General features: G+C 37.5%; 1 non-coding gene across 1 annotated transcript; it reads left to right on the top strand.

The window, feature by feature from the left end:
* The first annotated feature begins 11,438 nt into the window (after positions 1 to 11,438).
* On the top strand, positions 11,439 to 11,569 carry LOC118003774. Its single transcript, XR_004677408.1, has one exon. It is a non-coding gene; the product is annotated as a small nucleolar RNA SNORA63 (small nucleolar RNA).
* Positions 11,570 to 12,496: the final 927 nt, after the last annotated feature.

Raw genomic sequence — 12,496 nt, 5'->3', positions numbered from 1 at the left:
ATCAGCCAATTAATAACCAAATTAAAGAAACACATTGATAAGAATACAATAATAGTAGGGGACTTCACCACACCACTCACTGCAATGGACATATCATCTAATCAGAAGATCAACAAGAAAATAAGGGCTTTGAATGACACACTGAACCAGATGGACTTCACAGATATATTCAGAGCATTCCATCCCAAAGCAACAGAATACACATTCTTCTTGAGTGCATATGGAACATTCTCCAGAACAGATCATATACTGGGTCACAAGTCAGGTCTCAACCAGTACCAAAAGATTAGGATTATTCCTTGCATATTTTCAGACCACAATGCTTTGAAACTTGAACTCATTCACAAGAGGAAATTTGGGAGGAACTCGAATACATGGAGGTTAAAGAGCATCCTATTAAAGAATGAATGGGAATTAAAGAATTAAAAAAATTCATGGAAACAAATGAAAATGAAAACACAACTGTTTAAAACCTTTGGGATACAGCAAAGGCAGTCCTAAGAGGAAGTACATAGCAATACAAGCCTTTCTCAAAAAATCGGAAAGGGCGCCTGGGTGGCTCAGTTGGTTAAGCGACTGCCTTCGGCTCAGGTCATGATCCTGGAGTCCCAGGATCGACTCCCGCATCGGGCTCCCTGCTCGGCAGGGAGTCTGCTTCTCTCTCTGCCCCTCCCCCCTCTCATGTGCTCTCTCTCATTTTCTCTCTCTGAAATAAATAAATAAAATCTTAAAAAAAAAAAATCGGAAAGGCCTCAAATACACATGGCTAACCTTACACCTAAAGGAGTTGGAGAAAGAACAGTAAATAAAGCCTAAACCCAGCAGGAGAAGAGAAATAATAAAGATTAGAGCAGAAATCAATGACATAGAAATGAAAAGAACAGTAGAACAGATCAATGAAACTAGAAGCTTGTTCTTTGAAAGCATTAATAAGATTGATAAACTCCTAGCCAGACTTATCAAAAAGAAAAGAGAAGGGACCCAAATAAATAAAATTGTGAATGAAAGAGAAGAGATCACAACCAACACCAAGGAAATACAAACAATTTTAAGAACATATTATAAGCAACTATATGCCAACAAATTAAGCAATCTGGAAGAAATGGATGCATTCCTGGAAATTTATAAACTACCAAAACTGAAACAGGAAGAAATAGACAATCTGAACAGACCCTTAACCAGCAAGGAAACTGAAGCAGTAATAAAAAAAAAAAATCTCCCAACAAACAGAGTCCAGGGCTGGATGGCTTCCCAGGGGAATTCTACCAAACATTTAAAGAAGAACTAGTATCTGTTCTACTGAAACAGAAAAATAGACTCAAAATTGATGAAATACCTAAATGTGAGACAGAAATCCATAAAATCCTAGAGAACACATGCAGCAACCTCTTCAAACTTGGCCATAGCAACTTCTTTGCTAGACATGTCTCCGAGGGCAAGGGAAACAATAGCAAAAAAACTGTTGGGACCTCATCAAGATAAAAAGCTTATGCACAGCAAAGGAAACAGTTGACAAAACCAAAAGACAACCGACAGAGTGGGAGAAGATATTTGCAAATGACCTGTCAGATAAAGGGGTAGTATTCAAGATCTATAAAGAACAAACTCAACACCCAAAAACGAAATAATCCAGTCAAGAAATGGGCAGAAAACATGGACAGACATTCTCCAAGAAGACATACAAATGGCCAACAGACACATGAAAAAATGTTCCACATCACTTGGCATTAGGGAAATACAAATCAAAACCTCAATGGGATACCACCTCACACCAGTCAGAATGGCTAAAATTAACAAGTCAGGAAACAACAGATGTTGGCGTGGATGTGCAGAAAGGGGAAGCCTCTTACACTGTTGGTGGGAATGGAATGCAAGCTGGTATAGCCACTCTGGAAAACAGTATGGAGTTTCTTCAAAAAGTTGAAAATAGAGCTACTCTACGACCCAGCAATTGCACTACTGGGTATTTACCCCAAAGATACAAATGTAGTGATCTGAAGGGGCACCTGCACCCCAAAGTTTATAGCGGCAATGTCCATAATAGCCAAACTGTGGAAATATATATATATACACACACACACACATATATGTATATATATATATACACACACACACACACAAATATATATATATACACACACACACATATATATATATTTCCACAGCCAAACTGTGGAAATATATATATATACACACACACACACACGTATATATATATACAAGTAATATTACTGCACCATTAGAAAGGATGAATACTTACCATTTACATCAACATGGATGGAATGGTGAGTATTATGCTGAGCAAAATAAGTCATTCAGAGAAAGAATTATATGGTTTCATATGTGAAATATAAGAAACAGCACAGAGAATCCTAGTGGAAGGGAGGGAAAACTGGATGGGAAGTCATCAGAGAGGGAGAAAAACCATGAGAGACTCTTAACTATCTGAAACAAACTGAGGGTTGCTGGAGAGGAGGTGGGTAGGGGGATGGGGTAATTGGGTAATGGTTTCTAAGGAGGGCACATCATGTGATGAGCACTGGGTGTTATATGCAACTGATAAATTATTGAACAATACATCTGAAACTAAGGATGTACTATTTTGACTAATGGAATTTAAATTAGGAAAAAAAGATACTATAAACAAGTATCTGCCAATGAACTGGATAATCTGGAGAAAATGCATAAATTTCCAGAAACATATGACCTATAAAAACTGATCATAAATAAACAGAAAATCTGAACTGACCAATAATGTTTAAGGAGATTAATTTAGTAATTAAAAAACTTTGGACACAAGGAAGCCCAGTAACAGGTCTTTTCACTGCTAAATTCTACCAAACATTTAAAGAATTAGTACTCATTTTTGTCAAGTTCTAACAAAAATAGAGAGGGAACACTCCCAAATTCATTTTATGAGGCCAGCATTACCCTGATACTAAACCACATAAGGACATTAGAAAGAAAATCATAGACCAATAATCCTGATGATCATAAATGCACAAATCCTCAACAAAATATTAGCAAACTGAAGGGTACTTGGCTGGCTTAGTCAGAGGAGCATGAAATTCTTGATCTTGGGGTCATGATTTCAAGCCCCACGTAGGTTGTAGAGATTACCTAAATAAGTAAAAACTTTAAAAAAATTAGCAAACTGAATTCAATAGTATTTTAAAAGGTTTACACATTGTGATCAAGTGGAATTTATCCCAAGCATGCAAAGGTTCAATATCCATAAATCCATCAATGCTTACACCACATTAACAAAGTGAAGGATTAAAATCATATGATAATCTCAATAGATGCAGAAAAAGCATTTGAGAAAATTTTATATCTGTTTATGACAAAAAGTTTCAACAAAGTGGGTATAGAGGGAATGTACCTCAATATAATAAAGGACATAGATGACAAGTCTACAGCTAACATCATACTAAACACTGAAAAGCTAAAAGCTTTTTTCTAAGATTAGGAACAAGACAGATGTCTGCTCTCACCACATTTATTCAACATATTTCTGTAAGTCCTAGCCAGAGAGATTAGGCAAGAAAAAGAAATAAAGGCATCCAAATTGGAAAGGAAGGTCACTATATGTTGATGACCTGGTATATATAGAAAACTCTAAAGACTCCACTGAAAAACTGTTACAACTAATAAATGAATTCAATAAAGTTGCAGAATACAAAATTAATATACAAAATTAGTTGTGTTTCTATACACTAATAATGAAGTATCAGAGAAAGAAAACAATTGCATTGAAAATGCCTAAAAATAAACTTAATGAAGTGGGTTAAAGACCAGTACATTTAAATCTGTAAGATGTGGAATAAAGAAATCAAAAAGATACATAAATGGGAAAATATTCCATAGTCATGGATTGGAAGAATTCATATTGTTAAAATGCTCATTTACCAAAGCAATCTACAGATGCAATGCAATCCTGTCAATATTACAATGACTTTTTTCATGGAAATAGAATAAACAATCCTAAAGTACTAATGGAGCCACAGACCTCGAATAGTCAAAAGAATCTTGAGAAAGAAGAATAAAGCTAGAGGCATTATGCTTCCTGATTTCAAATTCAATTAAAAAGTTACAGTAAAAAAAAAAAAGTTACAGTAATTAAAACAGTATGGTACTGGCATAAAAGCAGACATTTAGATCAATGGAACAGAATAGAGAGCACAGAAGTAAACCCATGCATATGTGGTCAATTAATTTTTCACAAAGGGGCCAAGGTTATACAATAGGGAATGGACACTCTCTTCAATAAATGGTGTTGGGAAAACTCAACAGCCACATGCCAAAAAATGAAACTGACACTATCATACACCAGACACACACACACAAAAAACTCAAAGTGGATTAAATATTTGAACATGAGATGTGGAAACATACAACTCCTAATAGGAAACACAGGTGGTAAGCTCCTGGACTTGGTGATGATTCTTTGGATTTGACACCCAAAGCAGGGGCAACAATACCAATAATAAACAAGCAGGACTATATCAAACTAAATAGCTCCTGTACAGCAAAGGAAACCATAAACAAAATGAAAAGGCAATCTACCAAATTTCTAGCAATGATGTTTGTGTAACTTCAGCAGCAGTTACATAATTTTCCAAGTACCTAGGGACTCCCCTTATGATAGCTAACTGGAGGTTTCTTAAGTTTTAAAACAAATTGGAGTATAAAGACAATCATTTTAATTTTTTTTATTGGAGTTTGATTAATATTCTGTTCAACTGATGTGGCCTTGGAATAAAGCAGTGAGGATGGTATGGTTCATTTGCCAGGATCTACATATTTTATCTTCTTTAATTCTCTCACTTATGAACATCCTGGCTAGGATTCCTCCTTGAATCTTACATGAGGAACACACACCATATTCTTGCCCTTCCATTTGTGCTCCTGTCAAGGTGTAGCTTATCACCAAAGAAAAAAAAAAAACAACCAAAAATACAAAAAACCAAAAACTCAGCTACTTCAACAATAGGTGAAGAGTAAGTAAGAATGTATAGAGTTAGGGTTTTTATTCTGAGAAGTATATTATACCATCTGTGGGTGGACATAGCTGCAAAATGGGCTGTTACTTGAAGCATTTTTTATGCCCTCATTATAACTAGATTTGTATTTTCCCCAGTGACTCTGGGGTTCAAGATACACTAATTAGATTTGGACAAGTACAGAGTATTAATTCAGATGAACTATTTAATCTCATTTCAGAATGTTTCCATCACAAGACAAATACTTAGCCAAAGCAGCATCTTTCAAATTTCTTAGTCTTGACTTATGAAAATATTCAAAGAAACCACTTTGTCTTTATTTTTTTCTTCCCAGGAATGAAGCAGTACAGTCGTGAGGACAGTGAACAGGTATTGTCTTTTAAAGAACACCCAGAGCTTGGGGATTCAATAAATAACTCACTACTTCCCTACCTCCACCAAAATCTCTTCACTCCAGCTGCAAACTTGAAACTATCAAGTGTTCAAATCTTGGACTTTTAATCTGCTTAATATCCTTCCTTCTCTGAAATACATCTATAGCTTATATGGTATTTAAGGATCAACCTCAAATGTGCTCTTCTTGGACAAGGTTAGTTTCAAAACTAGTAATATGCATGGTGTTTGAAATTTTAACTTTTCACTTACCCATTTTTCTATTCAATAAGTACTGAGCTGGTCCTATGTACTGGGCACTGTTCAAGGTTGTATGTGGATATTGTAGTGAACAGATGGAAATCAATCCCTACACTCATGGAGTAGGGTGGGATAAAATGTCCCAAGTAAAGGCTGACAACAATATCAAACAGAAAGTGATGCAAGGGTAAATCAAAAGTTTTAAAATGAGGTTAAAAAACTAAAGTAAAAAACCTTGACCCAGAAATCTTAATATATTCTAAGGAAATAATTTATGTGCCAAAATATGAATGTACAAAGATCTTCATATTATAGCACAACATTGGAAACAAGGACTGATTAAACAAATTAAGGACCAGTTGAATAAATTATAGTGCATCATGTAATAGACTGTTCAGAAGCCATTAAAAAGGATGCTGCAGAAATGTTTCTAATTACATAGAAAATGCTTACAATATATTAAGTGAAAGTTGGTTTCAGAATTTTATGTGATTCCTCTGAAAGAGTGGTTCTCAACTGGGGGCTACTTTGCCTCTCAGGGAACATTTATCAATGTCTGGAGATAATTTTGGCTGCTATGCTGGGGTGGTGCTACCAGCTTCTGGTGAGCAGAGGCCAGGAATCCTGATGAACATCTTACAATGCATAGAACAGTCCCCTACAACAAAGAATTATGTGGTCCAAAATATCAATAGTGCTGAAGTTGAGAGACTTTGCTCTTAATTACACACAGCGTTGAAAGAACAAATGGGGTCATGGGTGTCTTAAATGTTTTTTTCTTTGTTTGGATTTTGTTTTAGATGAGAACATACCATCATTAGAAACAAAAAATATTTAAAAACATGGTACTAAAATTTGGACTCATCTCTGCCTGGGAGTGTTTTTTCTTAAGAAATTCAGGCATTTTTGTCTTTTCCAACTACTCCCATGGCCTGTGCACACCTGATTGCCTATATCTATGATGCCTCTATTTCTGATGGACCCAGGTTATGTCTGGTCCTTGTTTACTCCTATTGCATGACTTGATGTACTCGCTTGCTTTAGTAATGAGCTTTATCTATCCAGGGAAGTTATCTGTTCTATGTTTTGAATAGCATGTTCTTAGATATCCATGGGTTATTAGATATCCATGACTTCTAAGGAAGTCAGAGGACCCTGTCATCCCTCAGCACAGGTCCCAGAAAGATGAGAGTGCTCAGTGAATACCTCAGCTGCTGAGAACTCTACTCTGGCAGATCCAATCCAGGCTCATCTCCAGAAAAGCTAGGGTATGGTTATCTCTTTTTGGTTTAATATTGTGTTTTTTTTATAAAGGGTCCAAATGGGCTAATTTAGCTGCCTCTTTTTTAAACCCACCATGGAAATAAAGATTAACCATAAAATACCTTTAATAAGCACTCGAGTTTTATGTGCAGGGAACCTAGGACCAATGGCATGCTGGTTTGTGGAAGGCTATTGTGGTCTTTGCAGAAACTTTCTCAGGATTTCTATTACTTTGGATGTTCATGTTTATTCATCAGGAAATTAATTGTCTCCATTAATTAAAAGACATATTAACTTGGCAGGACAAGCACTGTGAAGTGGGCAAGGTAGATCATATATTTTCTCTTTCGCCAGACTCCTCATTTTCTAACTAGAGCCTGCATGCTATAAAAAACTTGAAGTTAATTTACTGTTGTTCTTGTAACATAGACATTTGTTGGGGCCTATGAATGTGTATGCACTTCATTTGATTACATCAAATATCCTCACCCCCAAATAAAGAGTACAATTAATTCATTAGTGGATGGTTTGTTTCCATGGATAAGTGCCAGTTTATGATGATTCCATCAATACTTTCACCACAGTAAATTATTTCCCATTTAATCAGTGTTTAAATTGAACTGGGATCAGGCAGAAAAAGCACAGTTTTGCATAATTATAATGGAGCAAATGGAGATAGTCATAGGACTTTAGCATTAGAAGCTTCACTGCAGGGCGCCTGGGTGGCTCAGTTGGTTAAGCGACTGCCTTTGGCTCAGGTCATGATCCTGGAGTCCCGGGATTGAGTCCCGCATTGGGCTCCCTGTTTGGCGGGGAGTCTGCTTCTCCCTCTGACCCTCCTCCCTCTCATGCTCTCTGTCTCTCATTCTCTCTGTCTCAAATAAATAAATAAAATCTTTAAAAAAAAAAAAAAGAAGCCTCACTGCAGAAGCACAGATGGGTTAGGAGGTGTTGATAAAAAATATGCCCAGGAATAAATCCTTTATAAGCATTGTATTAAATTCTCAATGCTTGCATGACAATTAACTTTGCATTAATTACTTTAGGTTTTCTTTTTTTTTTTTTTTAAGATTTTATTTGTTTATTTGACACAGAGAGAGAAAGCACAAGTAGGCAGAGAGGCAGGCAGAGAGAGAGGGAGAAGCAGGCTCTCCACTGAGCAGGGAGCCAGACGTGGGGCTCGATCCCAGGACCCAGGGATCATGACCTGAGCTGAAGGCAGCCACTTAACTGACTGAGCCACCCAGGCGTCCCTTCTTTAAGTTTTCTTATTCTTTATATAGCTCTAAGGAGAAATCCTACAGACTGAGCAGCCTATGAAGGCACTTGTCATGCTCCATTTAACTTAAATCATTAGATTGTTGAGAAAGACATTTCTTCCCAGACCTGTCTAGGCGGTAAGTTCAATATTTAGTAAGTTGTCCCTCTGTGCTTCTCTAACCTTCTTTAAGCCAGTGCTGTTGAAGTATGGGGTTACCTTGTGGGAGGATGGGCTACCTTGGAAAACTGATTTCCAGATAGAGGCCTGTCTACAAATTTTCTGGATTAAGAATTGTACTTGCTGGTTTTGCTTTCTCAAAACTGCTAAGAGAGAGGGTGTACATACAGTGTTCTTCGGGCAAGGGACTTCTTAATATGTAGTCATTTGTTAACTAGGTTTTTGTCTTAGAATTTTTTTCCTCCTCCTAAGTCATCACAAATACTGTTGAAGTCTCCCCTTCCACACTGTCACACTATTTCCCTCCTTCCATTCCCAGAGAACCATTATTGGATGTATAAGCTTTCCAGGCATGGCTTTGTAATTTCACTTCATTAATGTATATCCACAAACATTATATTATTTTACATGTATTTAAACTTTAAGAAAATGGTCTCATACTGAAGCTATCTTCTCAATACATTTTTGCACTAGACATTTTTTTAGTTACATCCATGTTGTGCACACATGTGGAGTTAGTTTGTTCATTTAAATGATGTACAATATACCATCATGGAAATGTACCACAATTTGTTACCCATTACCCTAGTGAACGAAATGTAAAAAAAAAATGTTAATTTTTCACTATTACAAACAACCAATTAGTGAAGATTTTTTTTTGTACTTTTATTTTGCTGGGATTTGAATTCAAGACTGTCTGATTATAAAGCCTGTGCTTTCCTTACTATATCAGATTGGCTCTCAAGTGATATACTTCTGTTATAATCCAGTTTGATTTGGTAGAACACATTAGCTAATGGATTTAATGTCTAAGGCTAAAATGTAGAAATACAGTAACCACTAGCCACATGTGGTTACCGAGTGCTTGAAATGTGGCTAGTGCAAATTATGATGTACTGTAAGTAGAAAATACATGCTAGATTTTGATGGAAAACAGAATGTAGAATACCTCATTAACAAGTTTTGGGTATTGCAGTGTTCATATTTTAGATACATTGGGTTATATTAATATATCAAAATTAATTTCCTCTATTTTTACTTTATTAATGTAGCCTCTGGGAAATTTAGTTACATACAGCGTATTGGACAGTGCTGGTAAGGAATGACTTAGGCCCAAGTGGCCTCTCTACTTCTAGGTGCCAGGTGGGGGCAGCAGAGATTTGCTAGACTCAGGATTCCAGATAGGGTAGCACCAGGTAGAGGTGCTGTGCTACCAAGCTGAGAAGCTCAGACAGGCAGAATGTCAGCAGAGGTTAAATGGAGCTATAGCCAATAAGGAACCAGGGGTTAGATCCTGGATCCTGGTTGAGAGGGACTGCAGCCAAGGCAATTTAGAGGACTAGGGCTGCTTTAAAAATGAAAGCTCTTATAGCACAGCTTTGAAGTCACATAATTCTGTTTGACTCCGGACTCTGAACTTGGTCAAGTTATTTGACCTCTGAAAATCTCAGTTCTCGTTTGTAAATTGGGGATAATAGCACTTTTTTTTTTTAGTTGGTGCATGTAAAGAGCTTATCACATATATACTGAATGTTTGAGAAAGCATAAGAAATGGTCTCTCCTTTTGGAGCAGTAGACTCAGGCTGCAGATCTTACCCACAAAGGTTTAAAGTTACCCACCCATATTAAGCTCAACATGAAGTTCTCTCAGCTGAGAAGGGATACACAGGAGTTCTTACTATCTTATCTCTTGCCAAGCAAGAGCCTTAAATTGATTTCTTTTTCTGGCTCTAAGCTGGTGTAATGCATGCATTTGTTCATCACAGACGTTTCCCAGTTCCACGTTAAGCAAGCATTAGGGATTCAGAGATTAGTGAAATGTGATTAAAATGTTTACAGTTAAGTGAACAAGATAGATGGGCTGTTATCTAGCTATGATACAAGGTGATGGGAGCCTAAGTTGAGTTATGAGAGAATAATTAATTCCATGGGGAGAGTGCAGAGGGCTTCCATGATGGTGTTGAAAAGCAGAGGACATTACTGAGCATCATTCTGTCCCCTAAATTCCCCAATCTCTCAAGGCTCAATATCCTTGATCTTTACCAGTGATCTCCATCACCCACCACTGAAGTGTCACCATTGAGTGCATCACCAATAGGAATTGCTCCATTTTCAAGACCTGAGCTCTGATTTTTTTCTCAGCACTGCCCAGCCTTGCCCAGTCTCCATTTATGCAGTGGTCTCTAACTGGGATGTGATTATTCAGGGGCTTTGCTTTGCAAGACAATTCAAAGGGTTCAGAAAGAAAACATTAAAGTTTTTATTTACATTTAGCTTTTAATTACCCCTTTATATTGTATATTTTTTGTGTATTCTTTATAACTACATGATATATTAAAACAGCAATGCAAGTATGTAATAAACACATGCATATATTTTGAGAGTGAGCAAAATTTAGTTATGGGGTACACATAATCAAAGAATTCTGTAGATAACTGCTTTAATGCATTATTCATAATTGGTGCTTTCTAGTGAAAGAAACCCAACTCACACTACACTTATGGAGAAGGCACTTATTAGACCTCTGAACTGAAAAGACCAAGTGTGTGGTTAGCCTCAGGTATGTGGGGTCCAGGCTACAATGATGTTGTTAGAGTGCTCTCACTCTGTCTCTCAGCTCTTTGTGTTGGACAAGATGGTAAAGGTATACTCTTCCAACTTAATGCCTAGTAGGAAAAGACTCTTCTGAGGTAGCAGAAAATTCCTTGGGGAGACTGATTCATTCAGGTATGGGCATGGAACCCAACCAGACCAATCACTGAGGTCAGTGGGAATGGAATATTCTGGCCATGTGGCTTAGATCATGTTCTTGGGGAGTGAGGGTGATGTGGATTAACCCTATGGGAACCACATGGTAAAAATTTCCCCCATGAAAAAGGAAGGAGACAGAAGTGGGCATATAGGACACATAGTGGCCTATATTAGAGGGGGACGAATTACCTCGGGACAGGTTTCATCCAAAGATGTTAAGATCCATAATCTAATGGATAACTTTTCCCAAAATTGTAACCAGCCCTGGGAAACTGAGGTAAGATGTTGGGATCATTCCTAGGCTGAGGAAAGTTTTATGTTAAATGTGCATAAAGATGACACCAAGTCTGATGCAGGATCTAGTTACAATGTAGCTGTAAAGTGCTGCCTTGTCTTTGCCCCCTGCTCAAAATAAAGCTGTTACCTTTCTAGCCCTGTCTGCCATGGTGCTTAGCAGCCAGGGATGCATGGTCTCAGACATGTTTACCAAGTAAAACACTGACTTGAGGGGCGCCTGGGTGGCTCAGTCATTAAGCGTCTGCCTTCGGCTCAGGTCATGATCCCAGGGTCCTGGGATCGAGCCCCACATCGGGCTCCTGCTCAGCGGGGAGTCTACTTCTCCCTCTCCCACTCCCCCTGCTTGTATTCCCTCTCTCGCTGTGTCTCTCTCTGTCAAATAAATAAATAAAATCTTAAAAAAAAAAAAATGACACCAAGTCTAGGCAAACATGGTTTCTAATACCCCCCAATTCCAAAAGGTTGAGATGTAATTTCTTTCTCTTTAGAACTGCCAGTGTCCTTTCTCTCAGTGCATCTTATGGCATTAAGTTATAGGCTTTGTGGTCAGAGTGGCTTGGTTTTTCACCTTGATTCTGCTATATACTAGCTGTGTATGTGCTGGCCAGTATACCAGAATCTCACTTACATCATCTGTACTTTCTTGCTAGGATTGTTCGGAAGATGAAATGAGAATATGTAGCTTAGTTCCTAGTACTTAATAGGAATTATGTCGATGCTTCTAATGCTACTGTTCTCCTTTGCAACCAGTTTGGCCAGATTCCTATAGTTAAGGATACAGGGCTGATTCATCTTTGAAAATGCCATAAGTCCCCTCTACTGCATGTAGTAGATGTTCAAGAAATACTTGTTGAATGATGAATGAGGTTATGAATGTAGGTTATTTTGTTTCAAATTATTCCCAAGCGCTCTATTATGGAATGCTGCTCAGACTTTCAGGTCTATCATGGGACGAATTATTCTTTCAACAAGAAAATTATTTCTTCATGTTTTTCCACCAGCCTTCTGAAATGTAGACCAACATTGCAGGGAGATTTTTCAGCGTGCTGGGATTTCAGCACTGGCTTTGTGCGAAGTATAGAATTTTTCAGGGCTGATTCTACTGCTTTGT

Source organism: Mirounga leonina, unplaced genomic scaffold, assembly GCF_011800145.1.
Source record: "Mirounga leonina isolate KUSES-001 unplaced genomic scaffold, KU_Mleo_1.0 Mir_91, whole genome shotgun sequence".
Classification (NCBI taxonomy): domain Eukaryota; kingdom Metazoa; phylum Chordata; class Mammalia; order Carnivora; family Phocidae; genus Mirounga; species Mirounga leonina.
The sequence above is the reverse complement of the archived record's forward strand: the minus strand, read 5'-3'. Positions and strand labels throughout refer to the sequence as shown.